Source organism: Eretmochelys imbricata, chromosome 16 (assembly GCF_965152235.1).
Source record: "Eretmochelys imbricata isolate rEreImb1 chromosome 16, rEreImb1.hap1, whole genome shotgun sequence".
In the NCBI taxonomy this organism is placed as follows: Eukaryota; Metazoa; Chordata; order Testudines; family Cheloniidae; genus Eretmochelys; species Eretmochelys imbricata.
The window spans coordinates 961,665-985,291 of NC_135587.1; the positions used below are offsets into that span (position 1 = coordinate 961,665).

At 49.4% G+C, this 23,627-nt stretch overlaps 1 pseudogene; it reads left to right on the top strand.

The window, feature by feature from the left end:
• The window catches only part of LOC144276083 (zinc finger protein RFP-like), a 349,317-nt pseudogene extending 326,418 nt beyond the window's left edge, over positions 1-22,899 (top strand).
• The last annotated feature ends 728 nt before the right edge of the window (positions 22,900-23,627 follow it).

The window sequence follows — 23,627 nt, forward strand, 5'->3', positions numbered from 1 at the left end:
GTGTTTCCCTGCTGTTTGCTGAGCTGGAGCGAGCCCCCTGGTAACATTACAGCCCTGGGGCTCTTGTGAAAACAATACCACTAGGCTGGGCTGTGGTCCTGCAACCAGCTCCCTCTTTCTGGCAGCCAGGTCCAGGCAGTGAGACAGGAGGCGAGCCACCCCTTCCCCAGCCAGGCTCTATACACAAAGGCAGCAAACCAGAGTAGCCACCCTCAAACGTGAGAAGCATCTCTGTCCTGCCCCCTCTGCTCCACATTTGGGCCTGGCTGCCAGGGAGAGAAGCTGAGTGAGCTAGAAAAATGCCAGGGGGAGGTGCAGCAGGAGAAGGAAAGGTCTCTCACACCCAGTCGGTAACTTTGGCAGGGAGAGCGTGGCAGCACTGGGCTGGGCAAAGGGTGGGAGGATTGCTGGGGAGGGCACTGGGAAAAGGTTCCCTCTGCTCAGCCTGAGTTAGGGTCATTGCCCGCTGTGAGAGGTTGTCACTCCCCGGGGTGTAGTCTGGGAGTGGTTGGAACTGCTGTGCCTCCTAACAATTCAGCTGAGTTGTCCTTTCTCACACTGCTCTACTGGTGATACACAGCCAGCCCCTCCAGGCCCTGTTATCACCCAACATGACAGCGGGTGACGCCACACACCTAACTGAGGGGGGAGAGGAGGGTGAGGGAGTGAGAGAACCTGGATTTGTGCAGGAAATGGCCTAACTTCATTATCATGCACATTGTGTAAAGAGTTGTCACCTTGGATGGGCTATCACCAGCAGGAGAGTGAATTTGTGTGGGGGGGTGGAGGGTGAGAAAACCTGGATTTGTGCTGGAAATGGCCTAACCTGACGATTACTTTAGATAAGCTATTACCAGCAGGACAGTGGGGTGAGAGGAGGTATTGTTTCATATTCTCTGTGTATATATAAAGTCTGCTGCAGTTTCCACGGTATGTATCTGATGAAGTGAGCTGTAGCTCACGAAAGCTCATGCTCAAATAAATTGGTTAGTCTCTAAGGTGCCACAAGTACTCCTTTTCTTTTTGCGAATACAGACTAACATGGCTGTTACTCTGACACCTAACTGAGTTACCTCAGTGCTTTACCTAAGCCACGCAAGGACAAACAGGAGACAACCTCCATTTTCCCAGCTCCCCAGCCTTGCACCCCTGTTGGAGTATGAGCCCAGAATTATATCATCTTGCACTGCACAGGATCTGTACAATGCAAGCTCATTAATTAATTCTCCCCCCCCTCGATGTGGGGAAGATGTGCAACAGCCTTTGTTTACCAAGCAGAGATTTTCCCAAACACCTCACTTAAAGACACACTAGTAAAGGTTTAACATCCCTGTGGTGGGGAAAACACTAACAGCAGCCCAACACCATAGCATTTAATTTCAGAAAGGGGAACTACACAAAAATGAGGAGGTTAGTGAAACAGAAATTAAAAGGTACAGCGCCAAAAGTGAAATCCCTGCAACCTGCATGGAAACATTTTAAAGACACCATAATGGAGGCTCAACTTAAATGTATACCCCAAATTAAAAAACATAGTAAGAGAACCAGAAAAGTGTCACTGTGGTTACACAACAAAGTAAAAGAAGCAGTGAAAGGCAAAAAGGCATCCTTTAAAAAATGGAAGTTAAATCCTAATGAGGAGACTAGAAAGGAGCATAAACTCTGACAAATGAAGTGTAAAAATATAATTAGAAAGGCCAAAAAAGAATTTGAAGAACAGCCAGCCAAAGAGTCAAAAACTAAGAGCAAAAAAATTTTTAAGGACATCCGAAGCAGGAATCCTGCTAAACAACCAGTGGGGCCATTGGACAATCGAGATGCTAAAGGAGCACTCAAGGATGATGAGGCCATTGTGGAGAAACTAAATGAATTCTTTGCATCAGTCTTCATGGCTGAGAATGTGAGGGGGATTCCCAAACCAGAGCCATACTTTTTAGGGGTCTAAATTAGCTGTTACCACTCAAGAAAGAATTCTTGGAGTCATTGTGGATAGTTCTCTGAAAACATCCACTCAATGTGCAGTGGCAGTCAAAAAAGCAAACAGAATGTTGGGAATCATTAAGAAAGGGATAGATAAAAAGACACAAAATATCATATTGCCTCTATATAAATCCATGGTATGCCCACATCTTGAATACTGTGCGCAGATGTGGTCGCCCCATCTCAAAAAAGGTATATTGGAATTGGAAAAGGTTCAGAAAATGGCAATAAACATGACTAGGGGTATGGAACAGCTTCCATATGAGGAGAGATTAATAAGACTGGGACTTTTCAGCTTGGGAAAGAGACGACTAAGGGGGGATACGATAGAGGTCTATAAAATCAGGATTGGTGTGGAGAAAGTAAATAAGGAAGTGTTTACTTATTCTCATAACACAAGAACTAGGAGTCACCAAAAGAAATTAATAAGCAGCAGGTTTAAAACAAACAAAAGAAAGTATTTCTTCATACAACGCACAGTCAATCTGTGGAACTCTTTGCCAGAGACTGTTGTGAAGGCCAAGACTATAACAGGGTTCAGAAAAGCACTAGATAAATTAATGGAGGATAGGTCCATCAATGGCTATTAGCCAGCATGGGCAGGGATGGTGTCCCTAGCCTGTTTGCCAGAAGCTGGGAATGGGCGACAGGACTTGATGATTACCTGTTCCGTTCACTCCCTCTGGGGCACCTGGCATTGGTCACTGTCAGAATACAGGATACTTGGCTAGATGGACCTTTGGTCTGACCTAGTATGGCCATTCTTATGTTCTTATAAAACAAGTTTATTAACTACAGAAAGATAGATTTTAAGTGATTATATGTGATAGCAAACAGATCAAAACAGATTACCTAGCAAATAAACAAAATTGGAAACTAAGCCTAAATTACTAGATAGATATGAATTAGCAAAATCTCCCCGTGACTGATGATACAAGCAGGCTTGCACATTCTTAAGGCACAAGGAACATGTGCCTTGCAGCTTGGCTTCCCCTCCCCTGTTCCCAATCCTTTGTCTTCCAGAGCTTCTTTCAGGTGTTGAATTGTGGGGGAGTGAAGACAAATCATGATGTCACTCCCCACCTTAGATAGTCTCTCCATATGGCAGAAACCTTTTGTTTCAAGCTAAGTTCCCAGCCCAGTTCATGGAAAAACACAGGTACCAAAATGGAATTTAGTGTCATGTGGTCTGGAAAAGGAAGGGAGTGGGCACCTGACCAAAAGAGCCAATGGGAAGGCCAGAACTTTTTAAAATTGGAAAAAACTTCCCCTTTGTCTGTCTGTTGTTCTTCTCCGGAGGAGCAGAGACAGGGCTGGAACTATGCTGTAAAAGCTTTGGGCCAGGTATGAAAAAATCATCAGATCATACCTAGAAACTACTCATTTGAAATCCCAGGTATGTAATAGATCAGGAAATGTCTAGAAAGATGCACTTAGGTTTATCTATTTCTTTATGGCTTGTGGACTCCTCTGTGCTAACCCCAGGTGCTTTTGTTTTGCTTGTAGCCTTTAAGATGGACTTCAAGAGAGCTATCTTGGTGCTTAATCCTTGTAATTGATTGTTTGGTTTTTTTAAATCTAGCAAAAAGCCTAAGTTCCAAATGTATTTTCTTTCTTTTTGTTTTTAATAAAATTTACCTTTTTTTAAGAACAGGATTGGATTTTTGTGTCCTAAAAGGTTTGTGCATATGTTGTTTAATTAGCTGGTGGCAACAGCTAGTTTCCTTTGTTTTCTTTCTCAGCTCTTCCCCAGGGGGCGGGGGTTTAAGGGGTTGAGGGTACCCTACAGGAAGGAATTCCCAAGTGCGCCTTCCTGGATTCTCAAAGGGGTTTTTTGCACTTGGGTGGTGGCAGCATCAACCCATCCAAGGTCAGAGAAAACCTGTGAACTTGAGAGTTTAATACAAGCTTGGAGTGGCCAGTATTAATTTTTATAATCCTTGTCGGCCTCCACCTTCTGCACTCGAAGTGCTAGAGTGGGAATTCTGAACCCTCCCAGGAAAAGAGTCTCTGAAGCAAACGTTAGAAAAGAGTAGGATCAAAAGAGCCACTTTGGGGAATTCCCCTGACACTGTCCTCGAGGGCAGCGCATCCCTCCAGCAGTGACTCAGAAGAGACACAAACTGGCTTCTGCTCTCTGGTCCTCACTTTGTTCCCGGGACAGGCAATCTTCTGAGACCCCTGGGGCAGCAAATGGATCTACTCCAACTCAGCTCAGGAGTTGGAGTGAGCAGAGCCCAGGGCTGCCCCAGGGGTCTCATTCTAGCCACCAGAGAAAGTCCCCAGCTGGGCTGGGCATGGAGGGAGCTTTAATGAAGGTCTCTCCCCAGAACAGACCGCACTGGGGGAGCAGCAGCTGCTCAGGTTCCCAGATCACAGTGCAGGGAGCTGCATCTGCCCCAGGGAAACCAACTCCAGAGCGCTAATAGCATGAGCAGAGAGAGACAAGGTGGGTGAGGTAAGAGCTTTTATTGGACCAACTTCTGCTGGTGAAAGAGATACGTGTATGAGCTACACAGAGATCTTCTTCAGGCCAGAGAGAGGCAGACACCAGCCTCTTCTCCCTAAGTAATACCGAGATCCTGCTGGTGGCAGCAGCTAATGACTGTGCCCCACTGGGCTCCCTGGGCAGCCGCAGGGACAGCCAGGCAGATACTGATCCCATTTGCCCATCTGGACCCACCCCCTGCTATTCTGGGGGTGACTCTGAGCCCTGAATCCTGCACAGAAATCCAAGAGGGACCCTGGTCCATCCTGTCACCCCAAACAGTCCCAGTCAGAAGCCAGAGCCCAGAAATCATGATTTTGGCCTAAGAAAATAATGCAATAGTGTGTCTGTTGGGGGGTGAGTTCTGTGGGGATATTCACCTTGTAGCTTTGGAGCCCATAGGGGTTAGTCCTTTGCCGCCCCCCCACCCCCAACACTTTGACCGTTTCCAGAAAAAACAAAATCTCCCCTGGCTGCTGGGTGGGGAAGACCCCTCCCCCTCTTACTGCCCCTGGCCTGTACTATGGGCTGGGAGAGCTGCCATTGGATCTCTCACCATCCCTCTACTTTATCACTAGCCTCTCTCCCCCTCCCCCAGCCAGTCTCCTCTGTCACTCTCTCTCCAGCCCTAGTCTCACCCCCCCACTTTCTCCCTCTCTTCCCTTCTCACTGTCCCCCATTCACATTTTCCTTCTCTCCCAGCCCTGTTCCCACCCGCCCCATGATTCTCCCCCTGCATCTTGATTCTCAGGAATTGCCTTATCCTCCCTCCAGTGCACCCATGGCCCCCAATCCCATCCTATGCCCCGCACCCCTGTTCCCTCCCTCCTGCCCCCTCACACATCCCATTTCATGCCTCAATCCCCTCTGGCCCACACTCCCCCTGCCCCTTTTCAGCCCCCTTCCAGCTCCCACTCCCCAGGTGTCGTTGACCCAGCTGTCCCCACAGCGCAGTCTGGAAAAGGCTGCCAAGTCTCACAAAATAAAAAATCTGCACTGCCTTTTCCCAGCAAGCCCAAAGCAAGCCAATCCCATTTCGGAGGCACCGCCCAGTCCCACTCACCAAGCCCCAAACAAGCCACACACTTCAATGGCAAAACGAGCAACAGGCTGCTTAAAGAAAAGCAACAGGCTAGTGAGAGAAATGAATGGGCAAGTACAAAGAAGCCATTATAGGCTTCCTAATAGAAGCCTCCCCACCCCACCCAAAGCCCCCAAACAAGCAAAAGTCTACTTAAAGAAATGAATAAGCAGTTACATAACAAAGAAGCCAAAGGGAGCCCTTTGGCTCCCAGCAAATGAGATCAGCATCGGCCTGACTGTCCCTGGGGGCTGCAGTGATCGCTGGGGTCACTCAGTCCAGCAGCAGGAAGTGAATCGCTCTCGCTGCAGTGACTCTGCGGCGCTGTGGGGAGCCCAGGCTCCTTGCAAGATCCCCGAGCCCCGGCGGCTGCTGCTGGGGACCCCGGGGCCCTGGCTGCAGCCGGGAGAGGGGAATTTCCAGCAGTGACATTCCCGCTGCTCCCCAGGAGCCTCCCCCGGTGCAGAGACCCCAGCCTGGCCAGGACCCCCCATCCCGGGCTCCAGCCCCTGCTCCCGGGGAGGGCACCGCTTGGAGGGAAGGTAAGAGAGACCTGCCCATCCCCCCAGGGAGAGGTGCCCCCCGGTGCCATCCTGGCTGCAGGGGGAGGGTTTGGCCTCAGGCTGCTCCCCGCGGAGCTGGCTGCGATTCCCTGCCCTGGGCCCAGGAAAGCTGCCGCCAGCTCCCTTTGGCTCCGATGCTGATCCCATTTGCCCATCTGGTCTCACACTGGAACCGGAGAACTAATTCAAACCGGGATTTCGTACTGGAACTGGAGCTGAACCTGAACCATAATTTTGTTTACTGATTGAACCTGCACTGAAGTGAAAAAAAAGAAAAAAAAAGTGTGTGTGAGTGTGTGAGTGTCCAGTTAAAATTAAGATTTTGCATTTTTTAAGCTCATCATTTTAAAAAAATTACAGTCATCTTATTTTCATTTTGAGAGATGAAAACAAAATACACAATGGGCTGGTGATTTTCCCACAATGGGAGCAATCAACTGTTTCACTGTCTGAACCTGAACTGTAACAGATCTGTGGGCGGGCGGGGGGAAAGACGAGAAGGGGTGGCAAGCATGGAGTTGGGCAAAATTTCATTTCACCAAAATGTGGGTGCAGATAGGCTTGAGTCAGAAGTCAGAAATAATTATATCTTAGCATCAATGTCAGACACATTTGAAATTGAAAGATGAATTGGAACTTCTTCTGAAGCTTGTGAAATCTCCAAAACGGAAGCAATATCTGGACCAAGGAAAGCCCCAAAAGGATTGGGCTAATTCTTGATTCGTTTGCAGATGAGCCACTTATCAATAAGAAAGAAAACATACCAATCTATTGAAAACATCAGAAAAATGTCATGCCCAAGCTGTATCAACTAGCAAAAATTGTACCAGCAGTTCCAGCAACACAAGTGAGTCTTAAAAGAAAATTTCCAGATCTCAAAGGTATCTTTTTACTGCAGAGGTCCAATATCACAAACCAAATGTTTCAAGATGTTAGTTTAGGTTTTTCAAACAAATTGTTCATCAAAAAAATGATGTTTATTTAACAACACAAAAACACTAGGAAAATTCATGTAAAGTTTAAGTTAAAAAATAAATAAATAGTCAAAAATTAAAACAGTTTTCAGTTGCAGCTCTGTTTTTTCAAGTTATCTCCACAGAGATTTAAATAGGATTTGAACATGTAACTGAACTTTTACTTTTGTTTCTTTGGGTGGCTTGAACCATCGATGAAACTGAACATATTTAATGCAACTTAACCCGAACTGAACCAAACCAAAATAAATACCAGTTGGACTCTCTGCCTGCTGTTGCTAGCAGTGACTTTGGTTTGACCCAGAATCCTGCACATCAGTCAGAGCAGGGCCCTGTTCTGTCCTGTCAACCCCAAACATTTAACATTCAGGAGTTGGACTCTCAAATAATGAGACTGTCTGTCTGAAAAAAATCAAATTGTAAACTGGGAGAAGGGTGTGTGTGTGTGTGTGGAGGGGGGCGGGATATTTGCCTAGTGAATTCTGAGCCCTTGGGGGAAGTCCACTGCCCACCCTTCCCCCCCTGCTTGTTTGACCATTTCTAGGGGAAAAGATTCCCCCCTGAAACTCTCCTACCCCATGGGCTGGGGGAGCTGCTATTTTCTCTCTCACCACCCCCCTCCCTTCTCCCCTCCAGCTCTCCCTTCTCCAGCCAGTCTCAGCTTGCTCTCATATTCTCCCTCCAGCCTCCCCACAGCCCCTCTCCACACATCCCACCCTTTCCTTCTCTTTATCCCGCCACTCAGAGTTTCCCTCTATTCCAGCTCTGTTCCCCTGAGCCCCAGAATTCTCCCCCGCCCCCTGATTCCTGAGTATTCCCTCAGCATCCCTTCAGCAGCCCCACATCTCCATGGCCCCATCCTGCCCCATGCATCCCTGTTCACCACCCTCCTGCCCCCTCACACATCGCTGTTAACCCCTCAGTGCCCTCTGGCTCTCAGAGCCCCCTGCCCCTCTTCACCCCCCCTTCCGGCCAGCCCCACTCCCCTTCCCCTAGGACCCACCCCCTTCCCCTGCCGAAGCCCCCCTCTCCATGTCTGCCAGCCCCCCCCAACCCAGAGCACAGGGAGAGCAGGCAGCATGTGCTCCCCCATCCCACAGCACAGGGTGGGCAGGCGGTGCGTGCCCCCCCAGGCTCCCAGCACAGGGCGGGTGGCATGCAACCACCACCACCCCCCGCCCTGACCACCCCACACACAGGACAGGCCACCTCAGCACCTCCGTTCCCCTCCCTCCCCCAAGTAGCAGGTGGCATGGCCTCGGTGCCTGAGGCCCCCCAGCACTGGGCAGCCTCAGCTACGCCAAATCCTGGCCACCCTAGCCCCAATCTTTAAAAGCAAGGTGTGATAGAGCCTTCAATGGCCAGATGAACTAGTGGCTAGTTAGTTGCAGAAAGGGGACTTAGGGGGATCTGGGCCACACCCCCCCCCTCCATCAGGTCCCAGCCCAGGGCCCTGTGTGGTTCAACCCCTAAACAGGGGAGATGAGTCTCTCTCCCTGTCGGGGGGGCAGGGGGGGCCTTCAAAACCAGTTTCCTCGGGCTGCTTCCTTCTAAAGTCTCTCTAGTTTGGGGCACAGCCCCACTAGTCCAGTTGCCCCACAGTTGGGGCTTATCTGCAGGCTCCCCTTGGCTTACTTGCCTCCAGTGGCTGCGTTGGCTGGCAAGTCGCTACTCCGTCCCTTCAGGCAGGCAAACAGGGAGCTCCTGCCCCTCACCAGTCATCCCCTGGCGGAGCCGGCTCCCTTCTTTTCTCCTCCCTCCAGGCCTGGCATTGGCTGCAGGTATAGCGGGGCAGGGCTAGCTGAACCCAAAGGTTTTCTTTAATCCCTGCTGTGCCAGTCGGCACTTTCTCTTCTCCTTCATAGAAGGAAATACAGATTTAAAGAGAATACCTACCCCATTCCTGACTACACACTTCTAAAATCATTCACTGGCAATAGGACACTGCCCCATCCCAGGTAAGTGCCTTTGACAGAAGAGTTCTACACACAACACTGAGTGTGTTCATCTCACTCACAATGTAAAGCAAATCCTGAATTCTGACCTGAGCAAAAATGGCTTGTGCCTGGAACATGGTCAGGGCCCAGGTTGGTGGGGAATAACACTACGTTAAAACTTTCTTGTACATTATGAGGGCTGTAGGCATAAGGGCTCTGCTTAGATAGAAGTTGCCAGAGTCTCACCTAATCACAAGCTTCCAGGAGCTTGGGGTTCTAACAAACACATCAACTGTCATGAAGCTCATGAAAAAATCCTGAAGGTTGGCAACACTGCAAGGCCCTTTTACACTGAACCAGAACAGTCTTAGCGTGCATGAGAATCAGTCCTTGGAAACACTCCAACTTAACCAAGTTTTTAGCCTGTGAATTTAACAATTTCCTTCCTTAAACACACAGACCCTGCTTCTGCAAGCTCACCATCACAGGTGGACATTGGTGTCTTTGTGAAGCCCCAGTGACCCTCCACACCAGCACAGGGGGGGCTGGTTGCAGCACCAGAGCCCTAGTGGTTCATTTTTCAGAAAAGCCTCTGGGGCTATAATGTTACCAGCTGGCACCTTCCAGCTCACCAAACCGCATGAGTCAGTGCCAGGTAGGGAAACACCCAGTTGTTTTTGCAGGAGGGGCATATTTCTGAGCTCAGGAAAGTGAAACTTACACTTACACTGTCCAGAGGGAGCCATGGCCGCAGAGAACCCCATGGAAAATCTCCAGGATGAAGCTAGTTGTCCTATCTGTCTGGAATATTTTCAAGACCCAGTGATTATAGACTGTGGGCACAATTTCTGCCGAGGCTGCATCAGCCGGTGCTGGGAGGGATCTGACTCGGAAGTATCCTGCCCTCAGTGCAGAGAAACTGCTCAGCAGAGAAACCTCAGGCCAAACAGGCAGCTGGCAAATGTTGTAGAAATAGCCAAACAGCTGAGTTTCCAGGCAGGAACAGGGTCAGGAGGGGATAGTGTGTGTGATGAGCACCAGGAGCCTCTCAAACTGTTCTGTGAAGAGGACCAAACCCCCATCTGTGTGGTGTGTGACTGATCCCAGGCTCACAGAGCTCACGCTGTGGTTCCCATAGAGGAGGCTGCCCAGGAATACAAGGTAGGGAACTTCTCTCCAGCCTAATGGGAAATAATTTTGAATGTTAGTTGCAGGTTCATTTAATCACAAGTTGCCAGTCACACATATTCTCTCTCTCCTACAGCTATTGATGTATCTGCATCATTCAGCTCTGTGAAGAAAAGAAATGTATGAAAAATTATATAGCAACTCCTTAATAAAGGCCTCAGGCCCAGCAGGGAGATGAGGTTTCCCACTGGGATTCTGAATTCCTGTGTTCCTCCGTAAGGGATTAAATTCAGATGCCAGCCTGCATTAGAGGAGGTCACTGTGCTAAACCCTGTGTGGACCCCAAGCAGCTTGAGTCCACACACAAAAGGGCTCCAGACAGCGTAGGTCCATGCCGAACACCATGGGCATTAGTTTGGGTTGCCGCAAAACTAACCTGGGAAGAGCTGTCCTGTGCCAGTCTGAACTGTTTTATTGTGTGTGTGGGCAAGGACCAGCCAGAGTGGTTCCATTAGTCCTACAGTGCAGCCTTTTGAAATCTTGCAGAATCCACTGCTTCTGGACACTTTTCCAGGGACGCTGGGGTAACTACACAGCGGGCATTGCCACTGAAAGGGTTTAGAACAGCACTAAGTCAAACTCCAGCCATTCTTAACACTAATCAGCATCTCTAGTAGGGTTTGCTTTAGTGCTTAAGCAAGTTCTGCCCAACTAGTATGCTCCCCAGGGGTTCAGGGCTGAAGTTCAATGGTCCTGGTAGTTCCTGTTGTTTGTATCACAAAGTAAGCTAAACCTTCTCAAAAATAGATTTATTTGTTCCCCACCATGGCCCATTAACACCTAATATCCCAGGACCAACACAAATACAACACTGCATATAACACCTGGGATTTGTATCATTTTGTGAGTTAAACCTTCTCAAAAACAGGTTAATTGATTCACCATCATGTGACTCCAGTTTCTTGCTCGTTTAATTCTATGGAGAAAGGGGACAAATAATTCAAAACAGTCTCAATATAAAACACTCCCTGTCTCTGTTAATGAGGTTTCATTTCCTTGGTGTTCCTGATGTCATAAACCTGGTAGGGTTGACAGTCACCTACAGAGTCTTCGGTTTGACATGGAAACCCCCCACCCCACCCCAAGCACTCTCAAAATGAAACCTCCCAACATCATTTCTGTTTCTTCAGGAAAAGATTCAGGCCCATTTGGAGATTCTGAAGGAAGAGAGAGAAAAGCTTCTGAGATTTAAAGTGACTGGAGAGGGGAAAAGCCTGGAGTATCTGGTAGGTGCCCATTGTTATTAACTTGCAGGGACTTGCAGTGGGCCATCTGTTAGGAATCTGGTCTTGGGACCCCCCACCCATGGCTTTTCCCAGCAGCCTGGGCTCCCTGGGCCTCTCTTACCCTGGCCGGGCTCCAGCTTCCAGCCTGGCCGGGGGGCTGGACCTCGGCGAGAAGAGGAGGGGGAGAGGGCTGGGTCCGTGGTGAAAAGTGGATGGGCCAGGCCCCTTGGCTTCCCTTTTCAGGTGCACCTGGTAGGACATCTGTTTGTAGGCAGCTTCCTCCATGGACTTGAGGAATGTGGGCTTTGTGTTTCTTCATGAGCATGGATGTCTGTGTTAGAGTCCTGTGTCTTCGCACACCTACACAAACCGGCCCTGAGAAATCCTCTCTCAGGAGCAGGACCACATCGTATTCTGTAGAATCTAAGCTTCCATTCCAATTAATGAGTTAATTTCTAGCCCTTGTGTCTTTCACAAAACTCCTCCCAAGGTGAGCAGACTATGTCTCGTGCAGTGCTGTCTGCCTGAGTCTGCAGACATTTCTTGCATTGTTAATTATTTCTCTCCCCTCGCATCTCTGTTAATGTAGTGCTCAGTCCTGCTGGCTGCTGCTCTGGGTCTGGCTTAACACAGTGTGCTGACTATGTCAGACATAGAAACATCCCATGATAAAATATTAGGGACAAATGGGAAAGTGGTAGAAAATCCTCTCCCTACTAAGGACAGGGTATAATCATGTGTTAGACATCACAGAATTTTCAAAGAAATTCTCTCTCCTGCACAGTCAGCACTCCATGAACGGACCCTAGACTCTCTCTCTAACCCTTACCTGTCCTTTCTTTTAAAAAAAAATAGATACAGACACAAAACAAGAGGCAGAAGGTTGTATCTGAATTTCAGCAACTGTGGCAGTTTCTAGAAGAAGAAGAGCAACTCCTGCTGGCCCAGCTGGAAAATCTGGAAAAGGCGATTGTGAAGATACAGAATGACAATGTCACTAAAATGTCTGAGGAGATTTTCCGTCTCAGCAACTTGATCAGTGAGCTGGAGGGGAAGTGTCAGAAGCCAGCAAGTGAATTCCTGCAGGTGAGACTGAGTTATAAACATCCCTGATCCAAACACAGGGACAGGACAGCTCCTGAATCATGGGCACTGGAGACCAGCAGTCAGAGTTCACAGTGTAATTCAGTGTGTGCATTCCTGAAATGTGAATTATTGTTTCTCTTTGAAGAATTACAGACTCATTTATATTAGAGATGACATTAACTCAGCAAATCCATGGCCCTAGGGCCAAGGCAGGGCCTCTCTTTCCCATATCTGCAAAATCCCTTCTCTGGGATCCCCAGTGGGCAGCATTTGGGACTAAAATTGTTTTTCTGTCTCTTTCCTCTCTAGGATGTCAGAAGCACCTTGAGCAAGTATGTGGCTCTATTTCACTTCCCCTCATTCTTCACGACGCTGTGAAAGGGCTTGGAGAGTGTATTGACTCTACATTTACCCCTTTTTCCAGATCATTTATGTATATGTTGAATAGGACTGGTCCCAGTACAGACCCCTGGGGAACACCACTATTTATCTCTCTCCATTCTGAAAACTGATAATTTGTTCCTACCTTTTGTTTCCTGTCTTTTAATCAGTTACTAATCCATGAGAGGACCTTCCGTCTTATCCCATGACAGCTTACTTTGCTTAAGAGCCTGTAGTGAGGGATCTTATCAAAGGCTTTCTGAAAATCTAAGTACACTATATCCACAGGATCCCCCTTATCCACATGTTTGTTGACCCCCTCAAAGAATTTTAGTAGATTGGTGACGCATAATTTCCCTTTACAAAAACCATGTTGACTCTTCCCCAACAAATCATGTTCATCTATGTATCTGATAATTCTGTTCTTTACTATAGTTCCCCAGGGCACTGCAGCAAAATATATGGGGCAAGGTCACATTCTGAATGTAATTCCCATTTATGCATTTAATCCTCACCCTTTTACACAGGACTCTTGAATTATCTATTCAGTGGGAAAGACTGGCCTACAGTATTTCCTAGAGATATTACATCCCTGGGGAATTGGCTGCCTCAGAACCCTGAGGATCAATATGGGCCTTTCAGCTCAAGGCACTGGTTACAATCAAGCCCTGGACAGCAGGAATCAAGAGCCTTTACCACCTCAGGACTGTTTGGAGACCTGTGTGGAAGGAACTGGTGGGGGCGGGGGCCCCTGAGGTTTCAATCTAGTTCCTGAAAGAACGATCCGATAGCACTGTGCGCATGAAATAGGGGAACATACTAGTATTAGTGCATGGAGGCGAAGGAGTGAATTGGTCATGAAAACATGATTCCCCTTTGATGTACAGATCTGCTCTGTCCAGGCTAGAGATGAAGAATATTAATGGGGCCTTTAGGGAAAGGTTGCACTGCCATGGCCAGTGCTGTGCCTGCTCTGAGACTGGGAGAAGTGGAGGAATTCTAACTCCAGGCCCATAAGAGCAGCAACTTCCACTAGCAAGGAATTATAATGAGTCACTAAAAGAAACATAATATCATGAAATTCTTCCTCTCCAGGTGCGAGAAGGGGAAGTTCCTCCAGCCAGTGGAGATTTCTCCTGAGCTGGAAAAGAGACTCAGTGATTTCTCCCAGCGAAATATTGCTCTAACGGAGATTCTGTGGAAGTTCAAAGGTACTGAGAAGGGATCTAGGAAAGGAAACCAGGGTGTGTCTCTGGGACTATGGGTGGAGATGGGCTCTGGGCAACTGGTTCAATTAGATTATGTACCTATTTAATAAAAAGTAGAAAGCAGACAAACTGCGCAGATGAAGTAAGGGCCCAGGTGCCAGGATCTTTCACATTATTTCACTCTGTGAACTTTGGTACAATCATTAAGGTAAAAATGTACAAAATTTGGGGTACCTCAGTTTCACTCTTCCAACTACAGAACTACAGGGCATGTGCTCCAGAGCTGTTTAGCAGCCCCACATGCAGCTGGAGTCCGTAGGATCTGCAGGTGCCCATTACCAAGGAACTCCGGGCCCCAGGTGCCTAAGGCCTTGTCTATCTACACTACAGAGTTTTGTCGATTCCAGTTACGCCAACAAACAGCCACTGCTATAATTAAACCACTGTTGCATGTCCACACTGTGCTCCTTGTGTCGGCAAAGCACATCCACAATAGTAGCTTTGCATTGACACAGACAGCAGGGCACTCTGGGTAGCTATCCCACTGTGCCCCTGGCCAGAAGGTGCTTTGTGAAGGGTTTGCAATGCCTCATGCAGGCAGGTAGAGAGTCACATGATGAAGGTTTCTCAATCTCATTGTTCCATGGGCATCCTACTATATGGCCAGCTATTTTTCAACTGCCCTGGCAACCTGCACCCCAGCCATCACTGTCAGAAAGCATGGATACTACCCTGCTGTTCAGTATTGTGCTATGCTGTGTATTGTGCTTGTATTGAACACAAGGCTATAGGAGGAGCCCAATGGGGGGCTATTTGGCTGGAGGATGCCTTGAAGGAGCATTTTAACACTGAGCCACAGTAACATTTGTTGCTGTAGTGTGCTGAACCTGGCATTGTTTCTTTGCACTGTGCTATGAACCTTGTAATGATTTCTGTGTGTGCCTGAAAAGTTACACATCTTAGATCACTTTTTAGAGTAACGCTTGATAATATGATCAAACTGACACTGCTGAATAGTAATTAGGGTTACCATACGTCCGTATTTTCCTGGACATGTCCAGCTTTTTGGTTCTTAAATCACCATCTGGGAGGAATTTTTAAATATCTAAAAACGTCTGGGATTTTGCCACATCGGTTGGGACACCCTTTGTCCCGATATTGGGGACCGCTCACCTCACCACACACACCAAAGTCCCGGGGCTGGTGGCGCTTCCTGGGGCAGCTCCCGGCACCTGCCCGCTGGCAGGAGCCTGCAGTGTGGGCGGCCCCTAGGCACAGAGGCGGAGGTGGTCTCCGCGTGCTGCCTCCTGCCCAACCAGAGCTGCGGGGGCAGGGCTTGCAGGTGCCGGCAGCGGGCAGCGAGCCCTCCGCCCCCACCCTGACCCGACCTGACCCGAACCTAGGAGCCAGAGGGACCTTCCGGATGCTTCCTGGGAGCCGCCCCAGGTAAGCACCGCTGGGACTCCCCACCTCGCCCCCCGGAAGGTGCCTCTGGCTCTCAGGGTCGGGTCGAGTCAGGGGTGGGGGGGCGGAGGGCTCTCTGTGTGCTGCCGGCACCTGTAAGCCCCACTCCGTGGCTATGGCAGCTCCCATTGGTGCTTTTCTTTGGTGCTGGCCAATGGGAGCCACGGAGCTCACGCTTGTGGCGGGTGCAGCACGTGGAGACCCCTTGGCTGCCCCTGATCCTAGGAGCCAGAGCGACCTGCGGCAGGAGGGGTGAGTAGGTGAGTGGGGCATGGTGGTGAAGAGGCGAGCGGCGAGGGAGCCAGTGGCTGGCTGGTGGGCGGGTGAGGAGGCAAGTGGCAGGCGGGGAGGGTGAAGAGGCGAGCGGCGAGCCAGCGGTGGGCAGTGAAGAGGCGAGCGGCGAGGGAGCCGGCAGCGGGGGGGTCCAATGGGGCAGAGAGGGGGCAGAGTCGAGGACTTTGGGGAAGGGGTTGAAATGGGGACGGGGAAGAGGTGGAGTTGGGGTGGGGGCAGGAGGGGCGAGCAAATACCCCTTTCCCCCCCCCATAGTGTCCTCTTTTTTGAATATTCAAATATGGTAACCCTAACAGTAATAGAAGAAGCCCACAGAAGTGTGTGTTTGTGTGGGGGAAGCATGTGTGACAGGGTGTGTGTGTGTGTGTGTGTGTGTGTGTGTGTGTGTGTGTGTGTGTGAGAGAGAGAGAGCATGTGTTGGCGGAGCGTGTGAGAGACTGTGTGTGTGGGGAGTGTGTATGTGAGAAAGAGAGACAAATTGTGTATGGGGGACTTCCTGGGGCTTTGAAAGGGGAGGGACACACGTCTACATAGCTGGATGAATGGCAGCAGATTTCCAAACAGTGAGCAGAGCGGTCATGGTGGGCATTGTGAGATACCTTCCGGAGGCCAGTTACAGCAACGTAACAAACACAGTGTCTACACTGACACTTTGTTGATCTAACTTTGCTGCAAAAATCTCTATGCCTCCCATTGAGGTGGTTATATTTTGTCAGTAAAGCAGGAGAGTTTTGTCACCAAGAGGTGCATTGTAGTGTGTACACCTCCACTGTTTTGTCAACGAAAGCTGCCTTTTGCCGACAAAACTATGTAGACAAGGCCTAAAGGTTGGCACCAAAACGTAAACCCTCAATGTAAGGCCACTTTTGAAATGTGGACCCAGCTCACCATTGTGCTCTGGCCCCGTGTGGCAGCTTGTGTGGGCCAAAGGGGCTGTAGGGAAGGTGTAAACCCAGGAGAATCCTCCCAGCACAGGAGCCTCTTGTGCCTCTAGCTCCTCCACAGCAGCTGCAGGCTCAAGGAGTGTCCCGGGAAAGCAGGGAACAGAGGGGAGTTGTTGAGGGCTGGGCAGAGGAGGAAGGGGTGGAGCAGGAATAATGGGGTGTGGCCAGGGTAAAGCTGTGCCTTTGACACTGCCTCCGGGAGAAGTCATCTAGGGGCCACTGGACCAGAGGTGCAACTCAGGCTGGACCTCCGGACTTCCGCAGCCTGTGCCAATGTCTGCACTGACCCCAGCAGCTACTGAATAGGAGAACCACAAACTGTTTCCCCCGTCCCTTTACCAGTGCAGGGGTGAATGAGGCCCATTGAGCCAATTCTCTCCCTGACTCAGTTTCCGCATTTATGAAATAATTTTAATATTATTTGTATTTCAGTCTATGCAGAATGAAAGCCCCATTGTGCTGAGCTCTGTACATATACTGAGTAAATAGACCCAAAGAGCTCACAATTCAGGCTCCTCATCCTGAAAAGTCTCAGCATCCCACTGATGTGAAAGAGGCCAATGTTTGTAAAGTTACATTAATGCTAAAATCTTTGCAGGATCTGGCCTGGCTTATGACAAAATGCAAAAGGAGAATGAGAAATCAGCTGGGTTTGGAGGATGAGGGAACAGAAAATCTGTCTTCCACATAGTGTCTCTTTGAGTGGTTCTGAGGCTTCATGGATATTGGTTCTGTTGATTTGAGACACTTGAATGAAAGAGAAAATAGGATGATTCATATTAGCCTTTGTTAAAAATCTGGGTGTGTCTCTGTCTCTCTTCAACTGTTTTTCTCTCTTAATTAAAATTCAATTATGTCAATTAAGAGTGAGGATGTCACAAATATGAGAGCATGAAATATCATCTATCTTATCCTTTCCCCCTCCAGACATTCTGCCATCTGAACTGGAGACAATAAGAGGGAAATCCTTAGGATCACACGGACCAGGTGAGACTTCAGGTGGAGATTATCATTAAATAAAGAGGAAAATCCCATGAAAACATTTTCATGAACTTCTAGATAAATGTCCAAACCAAACCAACACTGACCATGACACACACCCCTAAAAATAAAAATAAAAACAAAAACATGAAATACTAAAAGAAAAGGAGTACTTGTGGCATCTTAGAGACTAACCAATTTATTTGAGCATAAGCTTTCTGAGCTACATTGAATGAAGTGAGCTGTAGCTCACGAAAGCTTATGCTCAAATAAATTGGTTAGTCTCTAAGGTGCCACAAGTACACCTTTTCTTTTTGCGTATACAAACTAACACGGCTGCTACTCTGAAACATGAAATACTAAGAGCTCCCAAGCCGAAATCACACAAACAATCCTGATACCATCCTTAGTGTTGAGTCCCTGCACCCACTGACGAACAGAAACTCTCTCCCTGACCAACAAACACTCTGAGGCTAGGCCTACATAGCAATGTAAGCGTAAGGGATTTGAGTCAGCTGACCTCTTGTCAGGGAATCCTGGGCTTGAGCATCAACATTGCATTTTAACTCTAGGTTAAGAATTTTCTGCACTGGGGGGGGGGAAACTCGACTGCCAATCCTGTTTCCTAACTGTGACCGTGCTATTGATGGGACGCGGGTGCCCGTAAGGAGCACATGAGTACATACGCCGCATAATTAGCTCATTTGGTGGCTGTCTCCATTTGAAAGGGCATTATACTGAATTACTGTCTAATCGGATAACTGGGTTCTCCAGCTCTAGGCTCGGTCACATTGGCAAAAAACATGCCCCTGTGCCTGTCCTAAGGATAATGAGGACATCAGTCTCCAGGGTGTCAAACTATTACAGTGAAACTTTGTAATTCTTAATTTTTCAAATAGGATGATCAATGAAGGTGAGGAGTTTTTGCTTGCTTGCTTGATTTTTTCAGTTTGTTTTGAAGTTTGACATAAAATGAAGGTGTCAGAGGGAAGACACACACACATTCCAGTCTGGCTGCTGCTTGCTGCAAAGTGGCAAAATCCATCCCCAAGGCTTGGGATGCAGTGTGCTCCAGCAACCCTGGGGAATCCTTTATCCCTGCCATCACCACACCCCCAGACCTCTGGGATGCTGCAGAGAAGTTTTGGTGCTGGCTCCCACTGACCACCCTAATAGTGCATGCTGCCCAGGTGACCCTGCACCTGCAGCCCAAGAGAGGGCAGGAGGGCCTGGAGTAAGGGCCAGTGAGCAGAGCAGGGACCATAGCAGCTGCCCTGCAGGGAGAAGAAGTGACAGAGCTCTCGGCTCAGTATGGCTGAGGGAAGGATGACCCACCTCCTAACTTTGCTCCCTGCTCCAGGCAAGCTCCGTGCACCACCATGGAGGAGAAACTTCCACCACCACTGTGGGAGGAGCAGGAAGGGGGACCTCTCGGCCAGGTAGTAATGCTGTGTCTGGCATGCTGTGCTGGCTGCCTGTAGCACTGCTCCTCCGCCTCCAGGAACTATAGGATACACCCAGAAGACTTCCACACCCAAGTCAAGCCACGGATGCATGCACATAGGAAACCAATAGGGCTTGGACCCTGGGTTCCAGTTTAACATGGGCTCTGACCCTCCAGACCTGCAGGGTCCTGGGACTCTGGATCAGAGCCCTAGATTAGCATATTTGCAGTGTGGATGCAATGAGGGTTTGGCTTGAGCCCAGGCTCAGACCCAGGCTTAAACTGCTGTGTAGATACACTCTCCCTCACCAACACAGATATGTCATTAATGCTGACCCTGGCATTTCCATACATGTCCGTAAGCCCTTTAAATATTAAATTCAGATGGGTTGCCACCTTTTTTTCCTTTCCCCTATGTGAGGGGCTCGCTCCGATTGCTCTTCACCAGCATCCCATCTTTCTCTTCAGCTGGGCTGGGCTGAGATCTCCCATTTTTGAGTTGCTCTCTTTCTCCTCTGTTCGAGATATGGTCCCTCTGTGATGTTGCCACATCCTCCCTGCTCTCTGGGCTGGAGAAGGGGCCACTCTCTGGCCTGAGTGGATCATCCCCAATACCCATCCCCTTCTCTTCTCCCAGGCCAGGGAGAGAAGGACAGGCTCAGTATAGAGCTTCCCCCAGGTTTATATCTATTACCTTCCTCCTCTAACTCCCCTCCCTGCAACTTCAGGTTCTCACCTTCCTCTCTAACCCTCAGAGGAGAAGCTCCAGCAGGAAAAGCAGGGAGATGCTATTTGCATGTACTGGGACATGGTGGATCTACGCCTTCCCAAAGCTAAAGGCCCGTCCCCTCAACTAAGGGGGAGAAAGCATGAAGCCCAGGGAGCAATGGAGTATTTGGGACAATGAAAGAGAAACCAGGACAAGGAGAGAGGTCAGAAATTAAAAATGAGGGAGCCAGAAGGGGACACCAAGCAGAGAACCCCAGAGAGCATCCATCGCTCCTCAAAGGTGTCTAAGGAGTCAGTGAACACTGCCCAGGGGAACGGTGCCTGGAGACATGATTTTAAAAGGGAATGGATATACATGCCACAGTCTCAGAGCACTTCTCCCTCCCTCCAGATTTGTCCTCCTGCAGTGATGTGTGGCCATCTTGGCCATCACCAGGAGGAGATTAATAAGGAGGTCTTGCCACTTTCCGAAGTCACAAATGGGGTGTGTATACATCAGGAGGTGCAGGGAATATTGCAGCCAGAACTTTAGTAAGAGGTTCAAAAAGAGCTGGAAAAGGGGCTGCAAGCTGACACACCACCTAATATCCCCAGTGGGCTGTGGAACAAAAGTGGAGTGCAGGCTGGCCCACCACAGTTCCTCATTTTCTCTCCTGTAGGTCCCACCATTTGGAGTCAGGATGGAACACAAAGGCAAGGAAGTGGATGGTGTGGAGCACGAGCATGTACAGATGTTCTCGGGGATTGGTACAGAGGTGAACCAGCTGGATGTCCTTCAGCCAATACAGGTGGCATGTCAAAGGTGGCTGGGGAGGCTTGTGGTGCAAGAGGCGATGATGAGTTACAGAGGGCCAGCTGTGAGGGATGGATGGGAAACGCCTTCTCACGGCACCTGGTTGAGGAAAGCAAGAGAAGCAAGAGGCTAGATTGTCCTCACCTTCTGGAACACAAAAGAGGGGACATGTAGGGTGGGCAGCCCCGTGCACTGGCTGAGCACTGTGGGCTCCATCCAGTCACTCTAGTTCTGAGTCTGGTTGTACCATCCAGGGCTATCCTCTGATGCACCAAGGGGGCTTCAACCACCTGCACACTAAGGTGTGGAAGAGTAGGGAGATGCAGCTGGGAAGGAGGGAAAAAGCAGCCACCACAGAAAGTCTCAGTAGCCAGGGGGACGAACTGCCAGGGCATCTCTGCTTATTCTCAGGCATTCAGGAGAGAGAAGCAACTCCCCAGGCTGGTGTTGTAAATCAGAGACGCTGTGCTCTAATCTCTGTGACCCTTTTCCCCTCCAGACTCTTTCCCACCTGAGCGAGAGCAGGGAAGGGAGGATCTCTGGGATCACACATCCAGGGTGAGCTTTGGGGGAGTTTTTCCTTCCATTAACAGAAAATGTCCATGAAAGCAACTTTCCCACACTGCAATAACCAGAGACACTTGCACTGCCCAGCTCTAAAGCCACCTTAATTGTGATCTGAGAATTTGTATTGACATTGACAAGCCTTTCCAATATTACCTTCAAGGTGGTCAGGAGAGAGAGCCTCCTGGTTGTCACACCCTTCCCCATTTCACCTGGGGGACAGACTGTTCCCCATGGCTCTTCTCCTTTGGGAAGGGCTGGGCTCTGCCATTGCAGCTGCTTTGTGGGTTGGGGAGATGGTGTCTCTCTAGTGCTGCCACCTGCAGACCTCCCTTCTCTCTGGGCTGGGAAGGGGCTGCCCCACCCATTGCCACCTCCTGCTTCCTGCTCACTGGCCTTGAGCTATTGGCTCTTCCCCTGTGCTGCGTCTTCATCTCTGCTCCCAGGCCTGGCAGTGGAGGATGCATTTATGGGAGGAGACTCCCTCTGGGGTTCAAAGTTGGTACCTGCCTCCTCAGGACTCTCCTAATTACAAGCTTTTGCTACCTTCCTTGCCAAGTCTCTGTTGCTGGGAATGAACCAGCCCCAGCTGGGGAGCAGGGAGCTGCAGGCTCTATATTCAAATGAGAAAGTACAGAAGTGGATCCCATTACACAGGTTGAGGAACTGCCAAGCAGGGATGTTAGGGAGTGTGAGAAATGGTCCCAGATTCCCCCAGGGCTGAACTCTGATTCTCTCTCTCCCGTAGTGAATGTGATTCTGGATCCAGACATGGCTCATCCCCGACTCATCCTGTCTGAGGATCAGAAAAGTGTGAAATGGGGAGACACCAGGCAACATCTGCCGAACAATCCAGAGAGATTTGACTCCTGGGCCTGTGTGCTGGGCTCTGAGGGATTCACTTCATTGATATATTGCTGGGATGTGGAGGTGGGGGACAGAGGATTCTGGGCTGTGGGAGGAAGGGAGAAGTCAGCTTTAACCCTGAAGTGGGGATCTGGGCTGTGCAGTGGTTGGGTCTGTTCCAGGCTCTCACCTCCCCTGCAACCATACTACCCCTGAGCCAGGTCCCCAGGAGGATCCAGGTTTGTCTGGATGGTGAATGGGGCCAAGTGACATTTTTCGATGCTGATAACAAGGCCCCAATCTTCACTTTCCCACTAGCCTCTGTCCCTGGGGAGAGAATCTACCCCTGGCTCTGGGTGGGGGCAGGATCCGAGCTCAGACTGTGTCCCTGAGACACAGGGGGTGGAATATTGCACTGAGGACCCTGAAATCAGCCTCTCTAGCCTTGGAAACTCCAGTCTTTATGACCCTGGAGGGTCCTTGGGGTCTCATGTCTGGACTGTGAAACCACAGAAAGAAGCAAGTAATCAAGATGGAGAAGCCAATCTCATTGCCCAAGGAGCTATTTAGACTGTTTGTCGCTATCTTCTATGGTCCAGGAGGACTCTGGGGATCTTCAGTCAGACAGTGTCACTAATACATGGGGGGAATTAAAAAATGGGCTTCCCTAGCCACAGTCATGCTAGTCTCTATGACCCTGGAGGACTCCCGTGTACCCAACCCTCTGGTTCCTTATTCCATCTCCTCCCCCTCCATCTCTGCAGCACCAGGGATTTTGGGAGGCGGGGGGGGAGAGAGAAAGGGAGACCCATTGAAGCTGCAGGAGAAGCAGAGGGTCACTGCAGGGCAGGGAGGGATGTAGGGTTTTGGTGGGAGAAGTAATTGCTGGGCTGGGGGACAGGCAGATGTGGTGGCAGCAGGGATAGAGAATTAATTAATTGGGATTTGGGGTTTAGAGAGAAGCTGGAACCTCTACACCAGCAGGGAGCGTTTTGTACAAAACTCTTTAATCAGATCTCATTGGGGCCCCCCGGTGACAGCTCCTGCAACAGGGGCCAAAGTCACATTCCTCTGTAGATATGGGATGTCTCTATTTGTCACACAGATATAGGGGATAGGCAGGAGAAAATTAAAAACCAAGAGACAGACCAGAAACCATTATAGAATCTTCTTTAAAAATCTCTTTTTGGGGAGGGGGGGGCGAGCGGTGTGTCAATCTCATGATTTTCTGAGAATTAAGAACATAAGAATGAATCATAGAATCATAGAATCATAGAATATCAGGGTTGGAAGGGACCCCTGAAGGTCATCTAGTCCAACCCCCTGCTCGAAGCAGGACCAATTCCCAGTTAAATCATCCCAGCCAGGGCTTTGTCAAGCCTGACCTTAAAAACCTCTAAGGAAGGAGATTCTACCACCTCCCTAGGTAACGCATTCCAGTGTTTCACCACCCTCT